This window comes from Macaca fascicularis, chromosome 3 (assembly GCF_037993035.2).
Source record: "Macaca fascicularis isolate 582-1 chromosome 3, T2T-MFA8v1.1".
Classification (NCBI taxonomy): Eukaryota; Metazoa; Chordata; class Mammalia; order Primates; family Cercopithecidae; genus Macaca; species Macaca fascicularis.
Genome location: NC_088377.1, coordinates 64,151,500 through 64,176,208, shown reverse-complemented (window position 1 = coordinate 64,176,208; position 24,709 = coordinate 64,151,500).

The following is a 24,709-nucleotide window of genomic DNA, read 5'->3' as shown; positions in this document are numbered from 1 at the left end:
TACATCTGTATTTCGTGGATCTCTTTGCTAGCCTTATTTCTGTGGAATCTGAGAACAAATATTTCGGATCCCTTTGAAGACTATAGGGCCAAAAGAAATATCCTGCGATAACAAAGAGAAAGAACCTTTCTGAGAAACTTTTTTGTGTTCTGTGAAATCATCTCACAGAGTTACAGCTTTCCCCTCAAGAAGCCTTTCGCTAAGACAGTTCTTGTGGAAAAGGCAAAGTGATATTTGGAAGCCCATAGAGGGCTATGGTGAAAAAGGAAATATCCTCAGATGAAATCTGGAAAGAAGCTTTCTGAGAAACTGCTTAGTGTTCTGTTAATTCATCTCACACAGTTACATCTGTATTTCGTGGATCTCTTTGCTAGTCTTATTTCTGTGGAATCTGGGAACAGATATTCCGGATCCCTTTGAAGACTATAGGGCCAAAGGAAATATCCTGCGATAACAAAGAGAAAGAAGCTTTCTGAGAAACTTCTTTCTGTTCTGTGAAATCATCTCACAGAGTTACAGCTTTCCCCTCAAGAAGCCTTTCGCTAAGACAGTTCTTGTGGAATTGGCCAAGTGATATTTGGAAGCCCCTAGACGGCTATGGTGAAAAAGGAAATATCCTCAGATGAAATCTGGAAAGAAGCTTTCTGAGAAACTGCTTAGTGTTCTGTAAATTCATCTCACAGAGTTACATCTGTATTTCGTGGATCTCTTTGCTAGCCTTATTTCTGTGGAATCTGAGAACAGATATTTCGGATCCCTTTGAAGACTATAGGGCCAAAGGAAATATCCTGCGATGACAAAGAGAAAGAAGCTTTCTGAGAAACTTCTTTCTGTTCTGTGAAATCATCTCACAGAGTTACAGCTTTCCCCTCAAGAAGCCTTTCGCTAAGACAGTTCTTGTGGAATTGGCAAAGTGATATTTGGAAGCCCATAGAGGGCTATGGTGAAAAAGGAAATATCCTCAGATGAAATCTGGAAAGAAGCTTTCTGAGAAACTGCTTAGTGTTCTGTGAATTCATCTCACAGAGTTACATCTGTATTTCGTGGATCTCTTTGCTAGCCTTATTTCTGTGGAATCTGAGAACAGATATTTCGGATCCCTTTGAAGACTATAGGTCCAAAGGAAATATCCTCCGATAACAAAGAGAAAGAAGCTTTCTGAGAAACTTCTTTGTGTTCTGTGAAATCATCTCACAGAGTTACAGCTTTCCCCTCAAGAAGCCTTTCCGTAAGACAGTTCTTGTGAAATTGGCAAAGAGATATTTGGAAGCCCATAGAGGGCTATGGTGAAAAAGGAAATATCCTCAGATGAAATCTGGAAAGAAGCTTTCTGAGAAACTGCTTAGTGTTCTGTGAATTCATCTCACAGAGTTACATGTGTATTTCGTGGGTCTCTTTGCTAGCCTTATTTCTGTGGAATCTGAGAAAAGATATTTCGGATCCCTATGACGACTATAGGGCCAAAGGAAACATCCTCCGATAACAAAGAGAAAGAAGCTTTCTGAGAAACTTCTTTGTGTTCTGTGAAATCATCTCACAGAGTTACAGCTTTCCCCTCAAGAAGCCTTGCGCTAAGACAGTTCTTGTGGAATTGGCAAAGTGATATTTGAAAGCCTGTAGAGGGCTATGGTGAAAAAGGAAATATCCTCAGATGAAATCTGGAAGGAAGCTTTCTGAGAAACTGCTTAGTGTTCTGTGAATTCATCTCACAGAGTTACATCTGTATTTCGTTGATCTCTTTGCTAGCCTTATTTCTGTGGAATCTGAAAACAGATATTTCGGATCCCTTTGAAGACTATAGGGCCAAAGGAAATATCCTGCGATAACAAAGAGAAAGAAGCTTTCTGAGAAACTTCTTTGTGTTCTGTGAAATCATCTCACAGAGTTACAGCTTCCCCCTCAAGAAGCCTTTCGCTAAGACAGTTCTTGTGGAATTGGCAAAGTGATATTTGGAAGCCCATAGAGGGCTATGGTGAAAAAGGAAATATCCTCAGATGAAATCTGGAAAGAAGCTTTCTGAGAAACTGCTTAGTGTTCTGTGAATTCATCTCACAGAGTTACATCTGTATTTCGTGGATCTCTTTGCTAGCCTTATTTCTGTGGAATCTGAGAACAGATATTTCGAATCCCTTTGAAGACTATAGGGCCAAAGGAAATATCCTGCGATGACAAAGAGAAAGAAGCTTTCTGAGAAACTTCTTTCTGTTCTGTGAAATCATCTCACAGAGTTACAGCTTTCCCCTCAAGAAGCCTTTCGCTAAGACAGTTCTTGTGGAATTGGCAAAGTGATATTTGGAAGCCCATAGAGGGCTATGGTGAAAAAGGAAATATCCTCAGATGAAATCTGGAAAGAAGCTTTCTGAGAAACTGCTTAGTGTTCTGTGAATTCATCTCACAGAGTTACATCTGTATTTCGTGGATCTCTTTGCTAGCCTTATTTCTGTGGAATCTGAGAACAGATATTTCGGATCCATTTGAAGACTATAGGTCCAAAGGAAATATCCTCCGATAACAAAGAGAAAGAAGCTTTCTGAGAAACTTCTTTGTGTTCTGTGAAATCATCTCACAGAGTTACAGCTTTCCCCTCAAGAAGCCTTTCCGTAAGACAGTTCTTGTGAAATTGGCAAAGAGATATTTGGAAGCCCATAGAGGGCTATGGTGAAAAAGGAAATATCCTCAGATGAAATCTGGAAAGAAGCTTTCTGAGAAACTGCTTAGTGTTCTGTGAATTCATCTCACAGAGTTACATGTGTATTTCGTGGGTCTCTTTGCTAGCCTTATTTCTGTGGAATCTGAGAAAAGATATTTCGGATCCCTATGACGACTATAGGGCCAAAGGAAACATCCTCCGATAACAAAGAGAAAGAAGCTTTCTGAGAAACTTCTTTGTGTTCTGTGAAATCATCTCACAGTGTTACAGCTTTCCCCTCAAGAAGCCTTGCGCTAAGACAGTTCTTGTGGAATTGGCAAAGTGATATTTGAAAGCCCGTAGAGGGCTATGGTGAAAAAGGAAATATCCTCAGATGAAATCTGGAAGGAAGCTTTCTGAGAAACTGCTTAGTGTTCTGTGAATTCATCTCACAGAGTTACATCTGTATTTCGTTGATCTCTTTGCTAGCCTTATTTCTGTGGAATCTGAAAACAGATATTTCGGATCCCTTTGAAGACTATAGGGCCAAAGGAAATATCCTGCGATAACAAAGAGAAAGAAGCTTTCTGAGAAACTTCTTTGTGTTCTGTGAAATCATCTCACAGAGTTACAGCTTTCCCCTCAAGAAGCCTTTCGCTAAGACAGTTCTTGTGGAATTGGCAAAGTGATATTTGGAAGCCCATAGAGGGCTATGGTGAAAAAGGAAATATCTTCAGATGAAATCTGGAAAGAAGCTTTCTGAGAAACTGCTTAGTGTTCTGTGAATTCATCTCACAGAGTTACATCTGTATTTCGTGGATCTCTTTGCTAGCCTTATTTCTGTGGAATCTGAGAACAGATATTTCGGATCCCTTTGAAGACTATATGGCCAAAGGAAATATCCTCGATAACAAAGAGAAAGAAGCTTTCTGAGAAACTTCTTTGTGTTCTGTGAAATCATCTCACAGAGTTACAGCTTTCCCCTCAAGAAGCCTTTCGCTAAGACAGTTCTTGTGGAATTGGCAAAGTGATATTTGGAAGCCCATAGAAGGCTATGGTGAAAAAGGAAATATCCTCAGATGAAATTTGGAAAGAAGCTTTCTGAGAAACTGCTTAGTGTTCTGTGAATTCATCTCACAGAGTTACATCTGTATTTCGTGGATCTCTTTGCTAGCCTTATTTTTGTGGAATCTGAAAACAGATATTTCGGATCCCTTTGAAGACTATAGGGCCAAAGGAAATATCCTGCGATAACAAAGAGAAAGAAGCTTTCTGAGAAACTTCTTTCTGTTCTGTGAAATCATCTCACAGAGTTACAGCTTTCCCCTCAAGAAGCCTTTCGCTAAGACAGTTCTTGTGGAGTTGGCAAAGTGATATTTGGAAGCCCATAGAGGGCTATGGTGAAAAAGGAAATATCCTCAGATGATATCTGGAAAGAAGCTTTCTGAGAAACTGCTTAGTGTTCTGTGAATTCATCTCACAGAGTTACATCTGTATTTCGTGGATCTCTTTGCTAGCCTTATTTCTGTGGAATCTGAGAACAGATATTTCGGATCCCTTTGAAGACGATAGGGCCAAAGGAAATATCCTGCGATAACAAAGAGAAGGAACCTTTCTGAGAAACTTCTTTGTGTTCTGTGAAATTATCTCACAGAGTTACAGCTTTCCCGTCAAGAAGCCTTTCGCTAAGACAGTTCTTGTGGAAAAGGCAAAGTGATATTTGGAAGCCCATAGAGGGCTATGGTGAAAAAGGAAATATCCTCAGATGAAATCTGGAAAGAAGCTTTCTGAGAAACTGCTTAGTGTTCTGTGAATTCATCTCACAGAGTTACATCTGTATTTCGTGGATCTCTTTGCTAGCCTTATTTTTGTGGAATCTGAAAACAGATATTTCGGATCCCTTTGAAGACTATAGGGCCAAAGGAAATATCCTGCGATAACAAAGAGAAAGAAGCTTTCTGAGAAACTTCTTTCTGTTCTGTGAAATCATCTCACAGAGTTACAGCTTTCCCCTCAAGAAGCCTTTCGCTAGGACAGTTCTTGTGTAATTGGCAAAGAGATATTTGGAAGCCCATAGAGGGCTATGGTGAAAAAGGAAATATCCTCAGATGAAATCTGGAAAGAAGCTTTCTGAGAAACTGCTTAGTGTTCTGTGAATTCATCTCACAGAGTTACATCTGTATTTCGTGGATCTCTTTGCTAGCCTTATTTCTGTGGAATCTGAGAACAGATATTTCCGATCCCTTTGAAGACTATAGGGCCGAAGGAAATATCCTGCGATAACAAAGAGAAAGAAGCTTTCTGAGAAACTTCTTTGTGTTCTGTGAAATCATCTCACAGAGTTACAGCTTTCCCCTCAAGAAGCCTTTCGCTAAGACAGTTCTTGTGGAATTGGCAAAGTGATATTTGGAAGCCCATAGAGGGCTATGGTGAAAAAGGAAATATCCTCAGATGAAATCTGGAAAGAAGCTTTCTGAGAAACTGCTTAGTGTTCTGTGAATTCATCTCACACAGTTACATCTGTATTTCGTGGATCTCTTTGCTAGCCTTATTTTTGTGGAATCTGAGAACAGATATTTCGGATCCCTATGAAGACTATAGGGCCAAAGGAAATATCCTCAGATAACAAAGAGAAAGAAGCTTTCTGAGAAACTTCTTTGTGTTCTGTGAAATCATCTCACAGAGTTACACCTTTCCCCTCAAGAAGCCTTTAACTAAGACAGTTCTTGTGAAATTGGCAAAGAGATATTTGGAAGCCCATAGAGGGCTATGGTGAAAAAGGAAATATACTCAGATGAAATCTGGAAAGAAGCTTTCTGAGAAACTGCTTAGTGTTCTGGAATTCATCTCACAGAGTTACATCTGTATTTCGTGGATCTCTTTGCTAGCCTTATTTCTGTGGAATCTGAAAACAGATATTTCGGATCCCTTTGAAGACTATAGGGCCAAAGGAAATATCCTGCGATAACAAAGAGAAAGAAGCTTTCTGAGAAACTTCTTTCTGTTCTGTGAAATCATCTCACAGAGTTACAGCTTTCCCCTCAAGAAGCCTTTCACTAAGACAGTTCTTGTGGAATTGGCAAAGTGATATTTGGAAGCCCATAGAGGGCTATGGTGAAAAAGGAAATATCCTCAGATGAAATCTGGAAAGAAGCTTTCTGAGAAACTGCTTAGTGTTCTGTTAATTCATCTCACAGAGTTACATCTGATTTTCGTGGATCTCTTTGCTAGCCGTCTTTCTGTGTAATCTGAGAACACATATTTCAGATCCCTTTGAAGACTATAGGGCCAAAGGAAATATCCTGCGATAACAAAGAGAAAGAAGCTTTCTGAGAAACTTCTTTGAGTTCAGTGAAATCATCTCACAGAGTTACAGCTTTCCCCTCAAGAAGCCTTTCGCTAGGACAGTTCTTGTGTAATTGGCAAAGAGATATTTGGAAGCCCATAGAGGGCTATGGTGAAAAAGGAAATATCCTCAGATGAAATCTGGAAAGAAGCTTTCTGAGAAACTGCTTAGTGTTCTGTTAATTCATCTCACAGAGTTACATCTGTATTTCCTGGATCTCTTTGCTAGCCTTATTTTTGTGGATTCTGGGAACAGATATTTCGGATCCCTTTGAAGACTATAGGGCCAAAGGAAATATCCTGCGATAACAAAGAGAAAGAAGCTTTCTGAGAAACTTCTTTGTGTTCTGTGAAATCATCTCACAGAGTTACAGCTTTCCCCTCAAGAAGCCTTTCGCTAAGACAGTTCTTGTGGAATTGGCAAAGTGATATTTGGAAGCCCATAGAGGGCTACGGTGAAAAAGGAAATATCCTCAGATGAAATCTGGAAAGAAGCTTTCTGAGAAACTGCTTAGTGTTCTGTGAATTCCTCTCACAGAGTTACATCTGTATTTCGTGGATCTCTTTGCCAGCCTTATTTCTGTGGAATCTGAGAACAGATATTTCGGATCCCTTTGAAGACTATAGGGCCAAAGGAAATATCCTCCGATAAGAAAGAGAAAGAAGCTTTCTGAGAAACTTCTTTGTGTTCTGTGAAATCATCTCACAGAGTTACAGCTTTCCCCTCAATAAGCCTTTAACTAAGACAGTTCTTGTGAAATTGGCAAACAGATATTTGGAAGCCCATAGAGGGCTATGGTGAAAAAGGAAATATCCTCAGATGAAATCTGGAAAGAAGCTTTCTGAGAAACTGCTTAGTGTTCTGGAATTCATCTCACAGAGTTACATCTGTATTTCGTGGATCTCTTTGCTAGCCTTATTTCTGTGGAATCTGAGAACAGATATTTCGGATCCCTTTGAAGACTATAGGGCCAAAGGAAATATCCTGCGATAACAAAGAGAAAGAACCTTTCTAAGAAACTTCTTTGTGTTCTGTGAAATCATCTCACAGAGTTACAGCTTTCCCCTCAAGAAGCCTTTCGCTAAGACAGTTCTTGTGGAAAAGGCAAATTGATATTTGGAAGCCCATAGAGGGCTATGGTGAAAAAGGAAATATCCTCAGATGAAATCTGGAAAGAAGCTTTCTGAGAAACTGCTTAGTGTTCTGTTAATTCATCTCACAGAGTTACATCTGTATTTCGTGGATCTCTTTCCTAGCCTTATTTCTGTGGATTCTGGGAACAGATATTTCGGATCCCTTTGTAGACTATAGGGCCAAAGGAAATATCCTGCGATAACAAAGAGAAAGAAGCTTTCTGAGAAACTTCTTTCTGTTCTGTGAAATCATCTCACAGAGTTACAGCTTTCCCCTCAAGAAGCCTTTCGCTAAGACAGTTCTTGTGGAATTGGCAAAGTGATATTTGGAAGCCCATAGAGGGCTATGGTGAAAAAGGAAATATCCCCAGATGAAATCTGGAAAGAAGCTTTCTGAGAAACTGCTTAGTGTTCTGTTAATTCATCTCACAGAGTTACATCTGTATTTCGTGGATCTCTTTGCTAGCCTTATTTCTGTGGAATCTGAGAACAGATATTTCCGATCCCTTTGAAGACGATAGGGCCAAAGGAAATATCCTGCGATAACAAAGAGAAAGAAGCTTTCTGAGAAACTTCTTTCTGTTCTGTGAAATCATCTCACAGAGTTACAGCTTTCCCCTCAAGAAGCCTTTCGCTAAGACAGTTCTTGTGGAATTGGCAAAGTGATATTTGGAAGCCCATACAGGGCTATGGTGAAAAAGGAAATATCTTCAGATGAAATCTGGAAAGAAGCTTTCTGAGAAACTGCTTAGTGTTCTGTGAATTCATCTCACAGAGTTACATCTGTATTTCGTGGATCTCTTTGCTAGCCTTATTTTTGTGGAATCTGAGAACAGATATTTCGGATCCCTTTGAAGACTACAGGGCCAAAGGAAATATCCTCCGATAACAAAGAGAAAGAAGCTTTCTGAGAAACTTCTTTGTGTTCTGTGAAATCATCTCACAGAGTTACAGCTTTCCCCTCAAGAAGCCTTTCCGTAAGACAGTTCTTGTGAAATTGGCAAAGAGATATTTGGAAGCCCATAGAGGGCTATGGTGAAAAAGGAAATATCCTCAGATGAAATCTGGAAAGAAGCTTTCTGAGAAACTGCTTAGTGTTCTGTTAATTCATCTCACACAGTTACATCTGTATTTCGTGGATCTCTTTGCTAGTCTTATTTCTGTGGAATCTGGGAACAGATATTTCGGATCCCTTTGAAGACTATAGGGCCAAAGGAAATATCCTGTGATAACAAAGAGAAAGAAGCTTTCTGAGAAACTTCTTTCTGTTCTGTGAAATCATCTCACAGAGTTACAGCTTTCCCCTCAAGAAGCCTTTCGGTAAGACAGTTCTTGTGGAATTGGCCAAGTGATATTTGGAAGCCCCTAGACGGCTATGGTGAAAAAGGAAATATCCTCAGATGAAATCTGGAAAGAAGCTTTCTGAGAAACTGCTTAGTGTTCTGTAAATTCATCTCACAGAGTTACATCTGTATTTCGTGGATCTCTTTGCTAGCCTTATTTCTGTGGAATCTGAGAACAGATATTTCGGATCCCTTTGAAGACTATAGGGCCAAAGGAAATATCCTGCGATGACAAAGAGAAAGAAGCTTTCTGAGAAACTTCTTTCTGTTCTGTGAAATCATCTCACAGAGTTACAGCTTTCCCCTCAAGAAGCCTTTCCCTAAGACAGTTCTTGTGGAATTGGCAAAGTGATATTTGGAAGCCCATAGAGGGCTATGGTGAAAAAGGAAATATCCTCAGATGAAATCTGGAAAGAAGCTTTCTGAGAAACTGCTTAGTGTTCTGTGAATTCATCTCACAGAGTTACATCTGTATTTCGTGGATCTCTTTGCTAGCCTTATTTCTGTGGAATCTGAGAACAGATATTTCGGATCCCTTTGAAGACTATAGGTCCAAAGGAAATATCCTCCGATAACAAAGAGAAAGAAGCTTTCTGAGAAACTTCTTTGTGTTCTGTGAAATCATCTCACAGAGTTACAGCTTTCCCCTCAAGAAGCCTTGCGCTAAGACAGTTCTTGTGGAATTGGCAAAGTGATATTTGAAAGCCCGTAGAGGGCTATGGTGAAAAAGGAAATATCCTCAGATGAAATCTGGAAGGAAGCTTTCTGAGAAACTGCTTAGTGTTCTGTGAATTCATCTCACAGAGTTACATCTGTATTTCGTTGATCTCTTTGCTAGCCTTATTTCTGTGGAATCTGAAAACAGATATTTCGGATCCCTTTGAAGACTATAGGGCCAAAGGAAACATCCTGCGATAACAAAGAGAAAGAAGCTTTCTGAGAAACTTCTTTGTGTTCTGTGAAATCATCTCACAGAGTTACAGCTTTCCCCTCAAGAAGCCTTTCGCTAAGACAGTTCTTGTGGAATTGGCAAAGTGATATTTGGAAGCCCATAGAGGGCTATGGTGAAAAAGGAAATATCCTCAGATGAAATCTGGAAAGAAGCTTTCTGAGAAACTGCTTAGTGTTCTGTGAATTCATCTCACAGAGTTACATCTGTATTTCGTGGATCTCTTTGCTAGCCTTATTTCTGTGGAATCTGAGAACAGATATTTCGGATCCCTTTGAAGACTATAGGGCCAAAGGAAATATCCTCCGATAACAAAGAGAAAGAAGCTTTCTGAGAAACTTCTTTGTGTTCTGTGAAATCATCTCACAGAGTTACAGCTTTCCCCTCAAGAAGCCTTTCGCTAAGACAGTTCTTGTGGAATTGGCAAAGTGATATTTGGAAGCCCATAGAGGGCTATGGTGAAAAAGGAAATGTCCTCAGATGAAATCTGGAAAGAAGCTTTCTGAGAAACTGCTTAGTGTTCTGTGAATTCATCTCACAGAGTTACATCTGTATTTCGTGGATCTCTTTGCTAGCCTTATTTTTGTGTAATCTGAAAACAGATATTTCGGATCCCTTTGAAGACTATAGGGCCAAAGGAAATATCCTGCGATAACAAAGAGAAAGAAGCTTTCTGAGAAACTTCTTTCTGTTCTGTGAAATCATCTCACAGAGTTACAGCTTTCCCCTCAAGAAGCCTTTCGCTAAGACAGTTCTTGTGGAATTGGCAAAGTGATATTTGGAAGCCCATACAGGGCTATGGTGAAAAAGGAAATATCCTCAGATGAAATCTGGAAAGAAGCTTTCTGAGAAACTGCTTAGTGTTCTGTGAATTCATCTCACAGAGTTACATCTGTATTTCGTGGATCTCTTTGCTAGCCTTATTTCTGTGGAATCTGAGAACAGATATTTCGGATCCCTTTGAAGACGATAGGGCCAAAGGAAATATCCTCCGATAACAAAGAGAAAGAAGCTTTCTGAGAAACTTCTTTCTGTTCTGTGAAATAATCTCACAGAGTTACAGCTTTCCCCTCAAGAAGCCTTTCGCTAAGACAGTTCTTGTGGAATTGGCAAAGTGATATTTGGAAGCCCATAGAGGGCTATGGTGAAAAAGGAAATATCCTCAGATGAAATCTGGAAAGAAGCTTTCTGAGAAACTGCTTAGTGTTCTGTGAATTCATCTCACAGAGTTACATCTGTATTTCGTGGATCTCTTTGCTAGCCTTATTTTTGTGGAATCTGAGAACAGATACTTCGGATCCCTTTGAAGACTATAGGGCCAAAGGAAATATCCTCCGATAACAAAGAGAAAGAAGCTTTCTGAGAAACTTCTTTGTGTTCTGTGAAATCATCTCACAGAGTTACAGCTTTCCCCTCAATAAGCCTTTAACTAAGACAGTTCTTGTGAAATTGGCAAAGAGATATTTGGAAGCCCATAGAGGGCTATGGTGAAAAAGGAAATATCCTCAGATGAAATCTGGAAAGAAGCTTTCTGAGAAACTGCTTAGTGTTCTGGAATTCATCTCACAGAGTTACATCTGTATTTCGTGGATCTCTTTGCTAGCCTTATTTCTGTGGAATCTGAAAACAGATATTTCGGATCCCTTTGAAGACTATAGGGCCAAAGGAAATATCCTGCGATAACAAAGAGAAAGAAGCTTTCTGAGAAACTTCTTTCTGTTCTGTGAAATCATCTCACAGAGTTACAGCTTTCCCCTCAAGAAGTCTTTCGCTAAGACAGTTCTTGTGGAATTGGCAAAGTGATATTTGGAAGCCCATAGAGGGCTATGGTGAAAAAGGAAATATCCTCAGATGATATCTGGAAAGAAGCTTTCTGAGAAACTGCTTAGTGTTCTGTGAATTCATCTCACAGAGTTACATCTGTATTTCGTGGATCTCTTTGCTAGCCTTATTTCTGTGGAATCTGAGAATAGATATTTCGGATCCCTTTGAAGACGATAGGGCCAAAGGAAATATCCTGCGATAACAAAGAGAAAGAACCTTTCTGAGAAACTTCTTTCTGTTCTGTGAAATTATCTCACAGAGTTACAGCTTTCCCCTCAAGAAGCCTTTCGCTAAGACAGTTCTTGTGGAAAAGGCAAAGTGATATTTGGAAGCCCATAGAGGGCTATGGTGAAAAAGGAAATATCCTCACATGAAATCTGGAAAGAAGCTTTCTGAGAAACTGCTTAGTGTTCTGTTAATTCATCTCACACAGTTACATCTGTATTTCGTGGATCTCTTTGCTAGTCTTATTTCTGTGGAATCTGGGAACAGATATTTCGGGTCCCTTTGAAGACTATAGGTCCAAAGGAAATATCCTCCGATAACAAAGAGAAAGAAGCTTTCTGAGAAACTTCTTTGTGTTCTGTGAAATCATCTCACAGAGTTACAGCTTTCCCCTCAAGAAGCCTATCCGTAAGACAGTTCTTGTGAAATTGGCAAAGAGATATTTGGAAGACCATAGAGGGCTATGGTGAAAAAGGAAATATCCTCAGATGAAATCTGGAAAGAAGCTTTCTGAGAAACTGCTTAGTGTTCTGTGAATTCATCTCACAGATTTACATGTGTATTTCGTGGATCTCTTTGCTAGCCTTATTTCTGTGGAATCTGAGAAAATATATTTCGGATCCCTATGACGACTATAGGGCCAAAGGAAACATCCTCCGATAACAAAGAGAAAGAAGCTTTCTGAGAAACTTCTTTGTGTTCTGTGAAATCATCTCACAGAGTTACAGCTTTCCCCTCAAGAAGCCTTTCGCTAAGACAGTTCTTGTGGAATTGGCAAAGTGATATTTAAAAGCCCATAGAGGGCTATGGTGAAAAAGGAAATATCCTCAGATGAAATCTGGAAGGAAGCTTTCTGAGAAACTGCTTAGTGTTCTGTGAATTCATCTCACAGAGTTACATCTGTATTTCGTTGATCTCTTTGCTAGCCTTATTTCTGTGGAATCTGAAAACAGATATTTCGGATCCCTTTGAAGACTATAGGGCCAAAGGAAATATCCTGCGATAACAAAGAGAAAGAAGCTTTCTGAGAAACTTCTTTGTGTTCTGTGAAATCATCTCACAGAGTTACAGCTTTCCCCTCAAGAAGCCTTTCGCTAAGACAGTTCTTGTGGAATTGGCAAAGTGATATTTGGAAGCCCATAGAGGGCTATGGTGAAAAAGGAAATATCCTCAGATGAAATCTGGAAAGAAGCTTTCTGAGAAACTGCTTAGTGTTCTGTGAATTCATCTCACAGAGTTACATCTGTATTTCGTGGATCTCTTTGCTAGCCTTATTTCTGTGGAATCTGAGAACAGATATTTCGGATCCCTTTGAAGACTATAGGTCCAAAGGAAATATCCTCCGATAACAAAGAGAAAGAAGCTTTCTGAGAAACTTCTTTGTGTTCTGTGAAATCATCTCACAGAGTTACAGCTTTCCCCTCAAGAAGCCTTTCGCTAGGACAGTTCTTGTGTAATTGGCAAAGAGATATTTGGAAGCCCATAGAGGGCTATGGTGAAAAAGGAAATATCCTCAGATGAAATCTGGAAAGAAGCTTTCTGAGAAACTGTTTAGTGTTCTGGAATTCATCTCACAGAGTTACATCTGCATTTCGTGGATCTCTTTGCTAGCCTTATTTCTGTGGAATCTGAAAACAGATATTTCGGATCCCTTTGAAGACTATAGGGCCAAAGGAAATATCCTGCGATAACAAAGAGAAAGAAGCTTTCTGAGAAACTTCTTTCTGTTCTGTGAAATCATCTCACAGAGTTACAGCTTTCCCCTCAAGAAGCCTTTCGCTAAGACAGTTCTTGTGGAATTGGCCAAGTGATATTTGGAAGCCCCTAGACGGCTATGGTGAAAAAGGAAATATCCTCAGATGAAATCTGGAAAGAAGCTTTCTGAGAAACTGCTTAGTGTTCTGTAAATTCATCTCACAGAGTTATATCTGTATTTCGTGGATCTCTTTGCTAGCCTTATTTCTGTGGAATCTGAGAACAGATATTTCGGATCCCTTTGAAGACTATAGGGCCAAAGGAAATATCCTCCGATAACAAAGAGAAAGAAGCTTTCTGAGAAACTTCTTTGTGTTCTGTGAAATCATCTCACAGAGTTACAGGTTTCCCCTCAAGAAGCCTTTCGCTAAGACAGTTCTTGTGGAATTGGCAAAGTGATATTTGGAAGCCCATAGAGGGCTATGGTGAAAAAGGAAATATCCTCAGATGAAATCTGGAAAGAAGCTTTCTGAGAAACTGCTTAGTGTTCTGTGAATTCATCTCACAGAGTTACATCTGTATTTCGTGGATCTCTTTGCTAGCCTTATTTTTGTGGAATCTGAAAACAGATATTTCGGATCCCATTGAAGACTATAGGGCCAAAGGAAATATCCTGCGATAACAAAGAGAAAGAAGCTTTCTGAGAAACTTCTTTCTGTTCTGTGAAATCATCTCACAGAGTTACAGCTTTCCCCTCAAGAAGCCTTTCGCTAAGACAGTTCTTGTGGAATTGGCAAAGTGATATTTGGAAGCCCATAGAGGGCTATGGTGAAAAAGGAAATATCCTCAGATGATATCTGGAAAGAAGCTTTCTGAGAAACTGCTTAGTGTTCTGTGAATTCATCTCACAGAGTTACATCTGTATTTCGTGGATCTCTTTGCTAGCCTTATTTCTGTGGAATCTGAGAATAGATATTTCGGATCCCTTTGAAGACGATAGGGCCAAAGGAAATATCCTGCGATAACAAAGAGAAAGAACCTTTCTGAGAAACTTCTTTCTGTTCTGTGAAATTATCTCACAGAGTTACAGCTTTCCCCTCAAGAAGCCTTTCGCTAAGACAGTTCTTGTGGAAAAGGCAAAGTGATATTTGGAAGCCCATAGAGGGCTATGGTGAAAAAGGAAATATCCTCACATGAAATCTGGAAAGAAGCTTTCTGAGAAACTGCTTAGTGTTCTGTTAATTCATCTCACACAGTTACATCTGTATTTCGTGGATCTCTTTGCTAGTCTTATTTCTGTGGAATCTGGGAACAGATATTTCGGGTCCCTTTGAAGACTATAGGTCCAAAGGAAATATCCTCCGATAACAAAGAGAAAGAAGCTTTCTGAGAAACTTCTTTGTGTTCTGTGAAATCATCTCACAGAGTTACAGCTTTCCCCTCAAGAAGCCTATCCGTAAGACAGTTCTTGTGAAATTGGCAAAGAGATATTTGGAAGACCATAGAGGGCTATGGTGAAAAAGGAAATATCCTCAGATGAAATCTGGAAAGAAGCTTTCTGAGAAACTGCTTAGTGTTCTGTGAATTCATCTCACAGATTTACATGTGTATTTCGTGGATCTCTTTGCTAGCCTTATTTCTGTGGAATCTGAGAAAATATATTTCGGATCCCTATGACGACTATAGGGCCAAAGGAAACATCCTCCGATAACAAAGAGAAAGAAGCTTTCTGAGAAACTTCTTTGTGTTCTGTGAAATCATCTCACAGAGTTACAGCTTTCCCCTCAAGAAGCCTTTCGCTAAGACAGTTCTTGTGGAATTGGCAAAGTGATATTTAAAAGCCCATAGAGGGCTATGGTGAAAAAGGAAATATCCTCAGATGAAATCTGGAAGGAAGCTTTCTGAGAAACTGCTTAGTGTTCTGTGAATTCATCTCACAGAGTTACATCTGTATTTCGTTGATCTCTTTGCTAGCCTTATTTCTGTGGAATCTGAAAACAGATATTTCGGATCCCTTTGAAGACTATAGGGCCAAAGGAAATATCCTGCGATAACAAAGAGAAAGAAGCTTTCTGAGAAACTTCTTTGTGTTCTGTGAAATCATCTCACAGAGTTACAGCTTTCCCCTCAAGAAGCCTTTCGCTAAGACAGTTCTTGTGGAATTGGCAAAGTGATATTTGGAAGCCCATAGAGGGCTATGGTGAAAAAGGAAATATCCTCAGATGAAATCTGGAAAGAAGCTTTCTGAGAAACTGCTTAGTGTTCTGTGAATTCATCTCACAGAGTTACATCTGTATTTCGTGGATCTCTTTGCTAGCCTTATTTCTGTGGAATCTGAGAACAGATATTTCGGATCCCTTTGAAGACTATAGGTCCAAAGGAAATATCCTCCGATAACAAAGAGAAAGAAGCTTTCTGAGAAACTTCTTTGTGTTCTGTGAAATCATCTCACAGAGTTACAGCTTTCCCCTCAAGAAGCCTTTCGCTAGGACAGTTCTTGTGTAATTGGCAAAGAGATATTTGGAAGCCCATAGAGGGCTATGGTGAAAAAGGAAATATCCTCAGATGAAATCTGGAAAGAAGCTTTCTGAGAAACTGTTTAGTGTTCTGGAATTCATCTCACAGAGTTACATCTGCATTTCGTGGATCTCTTTGCTAGCCTTATTTCTGTGGAATCTGAAAACAGATATTTCGGATCCCTTTGAAGACTATAGGGCCAAAGGAAATATCCTGCGATAACAAAGAGAAAGAAGCTTTCTGAGAAACTTCTTTCTGTTCTGTGAAATCATCTCACAGAGTTACAGCTTTCCCCTCAAGAAGCCTTTCGCTAAGACAGTTCTTGTGGAATTGGCCAAGTGATATTTGGAAGCCCCTAGACGGCTATGGTGAAAAAGGAAATATCCTCAGATGAAATCTGGAAAGAAGCTTTCTGAGAAACTGCTTAGTGTTCTGTAAATTCATCTCACAGAGTTATATCTGTATTTCGTGGATCTCTTTGCTAGCCTTATTTCTGTGGAATCTGAGAACAGATATTTCGGATCCCTTTGAAGACTATAGGGCCAAAGGAAATATCCTCCGATAACAAAGAGAAAGAAGCTTTCTGAGAAACTTCTTTGTGTTCTGTGAAATCATCTCACAGAGTTACAGGTTTCCCCTCAAGAAGCCTTTCGCTAAGACAGTTCTTGTGGAATTGGCAAAGTGATATTTGGAAGCCCATAGAGGGCTATGGTGAAAAAGGAAATATCCTCAGATGAAATCTGGAAAGAAGCTTTCTGAGAAACTGCTTAGTGTTCTGTGAATTCATCTCACAGAGTTACATCTGTATTTCGTGGATCTCTTTGCTAGCCTTATTTTTGTGGAATCTGAAAACAGATATTTCGGATCCCATTGAAGACTATAGGGCCAAAGGAAATATCCTGCGATAACAAAGAGAAAGAAGCTTTCTGAGAAACTTCTTTCTGTTCTGTGAAATCATCTCACAGAGTTACAGCTTTCCCCTCAAGAAGCCTTTCGCTAAGACAGTTCTTGTGGAATTGGCAAAGTGATATTTGGAAGCCCATAGAGGGCTATGGTGAAAAAGGAAATATCCTCAGATGATATCTGGAAAGAAGCTTTCTGAGAAACTGCTTAGTGTTCTGTGAATTCATCTCACAGAGTTACATCTGTATTTCGTGGATCTCTTTGCTAGCCTTATTTCTGTGGAATCTGAGAATAGATATTTCGGATCCCTTTGAAGACGATAGGGCCAAAGGAAATATCCTGCGATAACAAAGAGAAAGAACCTTTCTGAGAAACTTCTTTGTGTTCTGTGAAATTATCTCACAGAGTTACAGCTTTCCCCTCAAGAAGCCTTTCGCTAAGACAGTTCTTGTGGAAAAGGCAAAGTGATATTTGGAAGCCCTTAGAGGGCTATGGTGAAAAAGGAAATATCCTCAGATGAAATCTGGAAAGAAGCTTTCTGAGAAACTGCTTAGTGTTCTGTTAATTCATCTCACACAGTTACATCTGTATGTCGTGGATCTCTTTGCTAGTCTTATTTCTGTGGAATCTGGGAACAGATATTTCGGATCCCTTTGAAGACTATAGGGCCAAAGGAAATATAATGCGATAACAAAGAGAAAGAAGCTTTCTGAGAAACTTCTTTCTGTTCTGTGAAATCATCTCACAGAGTTACAGCTTTCCCCTCAAGAAGCCTTTCGCTAAGACAGTTCTTGTGGAATTGGCCAAGTGATATTTGGAAGCCCCTAGACGGCTACGGTGAAAAAGGAAATATCCTCAGATGAAATCTGGAAAGAAGCTTTCTGAGAAACTGCTTAGTGTTCTGTAAATTCATCTCACAGAGTTACATCTGTATTTCCTGGATCTCTTTGCTCGCCTTATTTCTGTGGAATCTGAGAACAGATATTTCGGATCCCTTTGAAGACTATAGGGCCAAAGGAAATATCCTGCGATGACAAAGAGAAAGAAGCTTTCTGAGAAACTTCTTTATGTTCTGTGAAATCATCTCACAGAGTTACAGCTTTCCCCTCAAGAAGCCTTTCCCTAAGACAGTTCTTGTGGAAAAGGCAAAGTGATATTTGGAAGCCCATAGAGGGCTATGGTGAAAAAGGAAATATCCTCAGATGAAATCTGGAAAGAAGCTTTCTGAGAAACTGCTTAGTGTTCTGTTAATTCATCTCACACAGTTACATCTGTATTTCGTGGATCTCTTTGCTAGTCTTATTTCTGTGGAATCTGGGAACAGATATTTCGGATCCCTTTGAAGACTATAGGGCCAAAGGAAATATCCTGCGATAACAAAGAGAAAGAAGCTTTCTGAGAAACTTCTTTCTGTTCTGTGAAATCATCTCACAGAGTTACAGCTTTCCCCTCAAGAAGCCTTTCGCTAAGACAGTTCTTGTGGAATTGGCCAAGTGATATTTGGAAGCCCCTAGACGGCTATGGTGAAAAAGGAAATATCCTCAGATGAAATCTGGAAAGAAGCTTTCTGAGAAACTGCTTAGTGTTCTGTGAATTCATCTCACAGAGTTACATCTGTATTTCGTGGATCTCTTTGCTAGCCTTATTTCTGTGGAATCTGAGAACAGATATTTCGGATCCCTTTGAAGACTATAGGGCCAAAGGAAATATCCTGCGATAACAAAGAGAAAGAAGCTTTCTGAGAAACTTCTTTGTGTTCTGTGAAATCATCTCACAGAGTTACAGCTTTCCCCTCAAGAAGCCTTTCGCTAAGACAGTTCTTGTGGAATTGGCAAAGTGATATTTGGAAGCCCATAGAGGGCTATGGTGAAAAAGGAAATATCCTCAGATGAAATCTGGAAAGAAGCTTTCTGAGAAACTGCTTAGTGTTCTGTGAATTCATCTCACAGAGTTACATCTGTATTTCGTGGATCTCTTTGCTAGCCTTATTTTTGTGGAATCTGAGAACAGATACTTCGGATCCCTTTGAAGACTATAGGGCCAAAGGGAATATCCTCCGATAACAAAGAGAAAGAAGCTTTCTGAGAAACTTCTTTGTGTTCTGTGAAATCATCTCACAGAGTTACAGCTTTCCCCTCAATAAGCCTTTAACTAAGACAGTTCTTGTGAAATTGGCAAAGAGATATTTGGAAGCCCATAGAGGGCTATGGTGAAAAAGGAAATATCCTCAGATGAAATCTGGAAAGAAGCTTTCTGAGAAACTGCTTAGTGTTCTGTTAATTCATCTCACACAGTTACATCTGTATTTCGTGGATCTCTTTGCTAGTCTTATTTCTGTGGAATCTGGGAACAGATATTTCGGATCCCTTTGAAGACTATAGGGCCAAAGGAAATATCCTGCGATAACAAAGAGAAAGAAGCTTTCTGAGAAACTTCTTTCTGTTCTGTGAAATCATCTCACAGAGTTACAGCTATCCCCTCAAGAAGCCTTTCGCTAAGACAGTTCTTGTGGAATTGGCCAAGTGATATTTGGAAGCCCCTAGACGGCTATGGTGAAAAAGGAAATATCCTCAGATGAAATCTGGAAAGAAGCTTTCTGAGAAACTGCTTAGTGTTCTGTAAATTCATCTCACAGAGTTACATCTGTATTTCCTGGATCTCTTTGCTAGCCTTATTTCTGTGGAATCTGAGAACAGATATTTCGGATCCCTTTGAAGACTATAGGGCCAAAGGAAATATCCTGCGATGACAAAGAGAAAGAAGCTTTCTGAGAAACTTCTTTGTGTTCTGTGAAATCATCTCACAGAGTTACAGCTTTCCCCTCAAGAAGCCTTTCCCTAAGACAGTTCTTGTGGAAAAGGCAAAGTGATATTTGGAAGCCCATAGAGGGCTATGGTGAAAAAGGAAATATCCTCAGATGAAATCTGGAAAGAAGCTTTCTGAGAAACTGCTTAGTGTTCTGTTAATTCATCTCACACAGTTACATCTGTATTTCGTGGATCTCTTTGCTAGTCTTATTTCTGTGGAATCTGGGAACAGATATTTCGGATCCCTTTGAAGACTATAGGGCCAAAGGAAATATCCTGCGATAACAAAGAGAAAGAAGCTTTCTGAGAAACTTCTTTCTGTTCTGTGAAATCATCTCACAGAGTTACAGCTTTCCCCTCAAGAAGCCTTTCGCTAAGACAGTTCTTGTGGAATTGGCCAAGTGATATTTGGAAGCCCCTAGACGGCTATGGTGAAAAAGGAAATATCCTCAGATGAAATCTGGAAAGAAGCTTTCTGAGAAACTGCTTAGTGTTCTGTGAATTCATCTCACAGAGTTACATCTGTATTTCGTGGATCTCTTTGCTAGCCTTATTTCTGTGGAATCTGAGAACAGATATTTCGGATCCCTTTGAAGACTATAGGGCCAAAGGAAATATTCTGCGATAACAAAGAGAAAGAAGCTTTCTGAGAAACTTCTTTGTGTTCTGTGAAATCATCTCACAGAGTTACAGCTTTCCCCTCAAGAAGCCTTTCGCTAAGACAGTTCTTGTGGAATTGGCAAAGTGATATTTGGAAGCCCATAGAGGGCTATGGTGAAAAAGGAAATATCCTCAGATGAAATCTGGAAACAAGCTTTCTGAGAAACTGCTTAGTGTTCTGTGAATTCATCTCACAGAGTTACATCTGTATTTCGTGGATCTCTTTGCTAGCCTTATTTTTGTGGAATCTGAGAACAGATACTTCGGATCCCTTTGAAGACTATAGGGCCAAAGGAAATATCCTCCGATAACAAAGAGAAAGAAGCTTTCTGAGAAACTTCTTTATGTTCTGTGAAATCATCTCACAGAGTTACAGCTTTCCCCTCAAGAAGCCTTTCCCTAAGACAGTTCTTGTGGAAAAGGCAAAGTGATATTTGGAAGCCCATAGAGGGCTATGGTGAAAAAGGAAATATCCTCAGATGAAATCTGGAAAGAAGCTTTCTGAGAAACTGCTTAGTGTTCTGTTAATTCATCTCACACAGTTACATCTGTATTTCGTGGATCTCTTTGCTAGTCTTATTTCTGTGGAATCTGGGAACAGATATTTCGGATCCCTTTGAAGACTATAGGGCCAAAGGAAATATCCTGCGATAACAAAGAGAAAGAAGCTTTCTGAGAAACTTCTTTCTGTTCTGTGAAATCATCTCACAGAGTTACAGCTTTCCCCTCAAGAAGCCTTTCGCTAAGACAGTTCTTGTGGAATTGGCCAAGTGATATTTGGAAGCCCCTAGACGGCTATGGTGAAAAAGGAAATATCCTCAGATGAAATCTGGAAAGAAGCTTTCTGAGAAACTGCTTAGTGTTGTGTAAATTCATCTCACAGAGTTACATCTGTATTTCGTGGATCTCTTTGCTAGCCTTATTTCTGTGGAATCTGAGAACAGATATTTCGGATCCCTTTGAAGACTATAGGGCCAAAGGAAATATCCTCCGATAACAAAGAGAAAGAAGCTTTCTGAGAAACTTCTTTGTGTTCTGTGAAATCATCTCACAGAGTTACAGCTTATCCCTCAATAAGCCTTTAACTAAGACAGTTCTTGTGAAATTGGCAGAGAGATATTTGGAAGCCCATAGAGGGCTATGGTGAAAAAGGAAATATCCTCAGATGAAATCTGGAAAGAAGCTTTCTGAGAAACTGCTTAGTGTTCTGGAATTCATCTCACAGAGTTACATCTGTATTTCGTGGATCTCTTTGCTAGCCTTATTTCTGTGGAATCTGAAAACAGATATTTCGGATCCCTTTGAAGACTATAGGGCCAAAGGAAATATCCTGCGATAACAAAGAGAAAGAAGCTTTCTGAGAAACTTCTTTGTGTTCTGTGAAATCATCTCACAGAGTTACAGCTTTCCCCTCAAGAAGCCTTTCGCTAAGACAGTTCTTGTGGAATTGGCAAAGTGATATTTGGAAGCCCATAGAGGGCTATGGTGAAAAAGGAAATATCCTCAGATGAAATCTGGAAAGAAGCTTTCTGAGAAACTGCTTAGTGTTCTGTGAATTCATCTCACAGAGTTACATCTGTATTTCGTGGATCTCTTTGCTAGCCTTATTTTTGTGGAATCTGAGAACAGATACTTCGGATCCCTTTGAAGACTATAGGGCCAAAGGGAATATCCTCCGATAACAAAGAGAAAGAAGCTTTCTGAGAAACTTCTTTGTGTTCTGTGAAATCATCTCACAGAGTTACAGCTTTCCCCTCAATAAGCCTTTAACTAAGACAGTTCTTGTGAAATTGGCAAAGAGATATTTGGAAGCCCATAGAGGGCTATGGTGAAAAAGGAAATATCCTCAGATGAAATCTGGAAAGAAGCTTTCTGAGAAACTGCTTAGTGTTCTGTTAATTCATCTCACACAGTTACATCTGTATTTCGTGGATCTCTTTGCTAGTCTTATTTCTGTGGAATCTGGGAACAGATATTTCGGATCCCTTTGAAGACTATAGGGCCAAAGGAAATATCCTGCGATAACAAAGAGAAAGAAGCTTTCTGAGAAACTTCTTTCTGTTCTGTGAAATCATCTCACAGAGTTACAGCTATCCCCTCAAGAAGCCTTTCGCTAAGACAGTTCTTGTGGAATTGGCCAAGTGATATTTGGAAGCCCCTAGACGGCTATGGTGAAAAAGGAAATATCCTCAGATGAAATCTGGAAAGAAGCTTTCTGAGAAACTGCTTAGTGTTCTGTAAATTCATCTCACAGAGTTACATCTGTATTTCCTGGATCTCTTTGCTAGCCTTATTTCTGTGGAATCTGAGAACAGATATTTCGGATCCCTTTGAAGACTATAGGGCCAAAGGAAATATCCTGCGATGACAAAGAGAAAGAAGCTTTCTGAGAAACTTCTTTATGTTCTGTGAAATCATCTCACAGAGTTACAGCTTTCCCCTCAAGAAGCCTTTCCCTAAGACAGTTCTTGTGGAAAAGGCAAAGTGATATTTGGAAGCCCATAGAGGGCTATGGTGAAAAAGGAAATATCCTCAGATGAAATCTGGAAAGAAGCTTTCTGAGAAACTGCTTAGTGTTCTGTTAATTCATCTCACACAGTTACATCTGTATTTCGTGGATCTCTTTGCTAGTCTTATTTCTGTGGAATCTGGGAACAGATATTTCGGATCCCTTTGAAGACTATAGGGCCAAAGGAAATATCCTGCGATAACAAAGAGAAAGAAGCTTTCTGAGAAACTTCTTTCTGTTCTGTGAAATCATCTCACAGAGTTACAGCTTTCCCCTCAAGAAGCCTTTCGCTAAGACAGTTCTTGTGGAATTGGCCAAGTGATATTTGGAAGCCCCTAGACGGCTATGGTGAAAAAGGAAATATCCTCAGATGAAATCTGGAAAGAAGCTTTCTGAGAAACTGCTTAGTGTTCTGTGAATTCATCTCACAGAGTTACATCTGTATTTCGTGGATCTCTTTGCTAGCCTTATTTCTGTGGAATCTGAGAACAGATATTTCGGATCCCTTTGAAGACTATAGGGCCAAAGGAAATATCCTGCGATAACAAAGAGAAAGAAGCTTTCTGAGAAACTTCTTTGTGTTCTGTGAAATCATCTCACAGAGTTACAGCTTTCCCCTCAAGAAGCCTTTCGCTAAGACAGTTCTTGTGGAATTGGCAAAGTGATATTTGGAAGCCCATAGAGGGCTATGGTGAAAAAGGAAATATCCTCAGATGAAATCTGGAAACAAGCTTTCTGAGAAACTGCTTAGTGTTCTGTGAATTCATCTCACAGAGTTACATCTGTATTTCGTGGATCTCTTTGCTAGCCTTATATTTGTGGAATCTGAGAACAGATACTTCGGATCCCTTTGAAGACTATAGGGCCAAAGGAAATATCCTCCGATAACAAAGAGAAAGAAGCTTTCTGAGAAACTTCTTTGTGTTCTGTGAAATCATCTCACAGAGTTACAGCTTTCCCCTCAAGAAGCCTTTCCCTAAGACAGTTCTTGTGGAAAAGGCAAAGTGATATTTGGAAGCCCATAGAGGGCTATGGTGAAAAAGGAAATATCCTCAGATGAAATCTGGAAAGAAGCTTTCTGAGAAACTGCTTAGTGTTCTGTTAATTCATCTCACACAGTTACATCTGTATTTCGTGGATCTCTTTGCTAGTCTTATTTCTGTGGAATCTGGGAACAGATATTTCGGATCCCTTTGAAGACTATAGGGCCAAAGGAAATATCCTGCGATAACAAAGAGAAAGAAGCTTTCTGAGAAACTTCTTTCTGTTCTGTGAAATCATCTCACAGAGTTACAGCTTTCCCCTCAAGAAGCCTTTCGCTAAGACAGTTCTTGTGGAATTGGCCAAGTGATATTTGGAAGCCCCTAGACGGCTATGGTGAAAAAGGAAATATCCTCAGATGAAATCTGGAAAGAAGCTTTCTGAGAAACTGCTTAGTGTTGTGTAAATTCATCTCACAGAGTTACATCTGTATTTCGTGGATCTCTTTGCTAGCCTTATTTCTGTGGAATCTGAGAACAGATATTTCGGATCCCTTTGAAGACTATAGGGCCAAAGGAAATATCCTGCGATGACAAAGAGAAAGAAGCTTTCTGAGAAACTTCTTTATGTTCTGTGAAATCATCTCACAGAGTTACAGCTTTCCCCTCAAGAAGCCTTTCCCTAAGACAGTTCTTGTGGAAAAGGCAAAGTGATATTTGGAAGCCCATAGAGGGCTATGGTGAAAAAGGAAATATCCTCAGATGAAATCTGGAAAGAAGCTTTCTGAGAAACTGCTTAGTGTTCTGTTAATTCATCTCACACAGTTACATCTGTATTTCGTGGATCTCTTTGCTACTCTTATTTCTGTGGAATCTGGGAACAGATATTTCGGATCCCTTTGAAGACTATAGGGCCAAAGGAAATATCCTGCGATAACAAAGAGAAAGAAGCTTTCTGAGAAACTTCTTTCTGTTCTGTGAAATCATCTCACAGAGTTACAGCTTTCCCCTCAAGAAGCCTTTCGCTAAGACAGTTCTTGTGGAATTGGCCAAGTGATATTTGGAAGCCCCTAGACGGCTATAGTGAAAAAGGAAATATCCTCAGATGAAATCTGGAAAGAAGCTTTCTGAGAAACTGCTTAGTGTTCTGTGAATTCATCTCACAGAGTTACATCTGTATTTCGTGGAT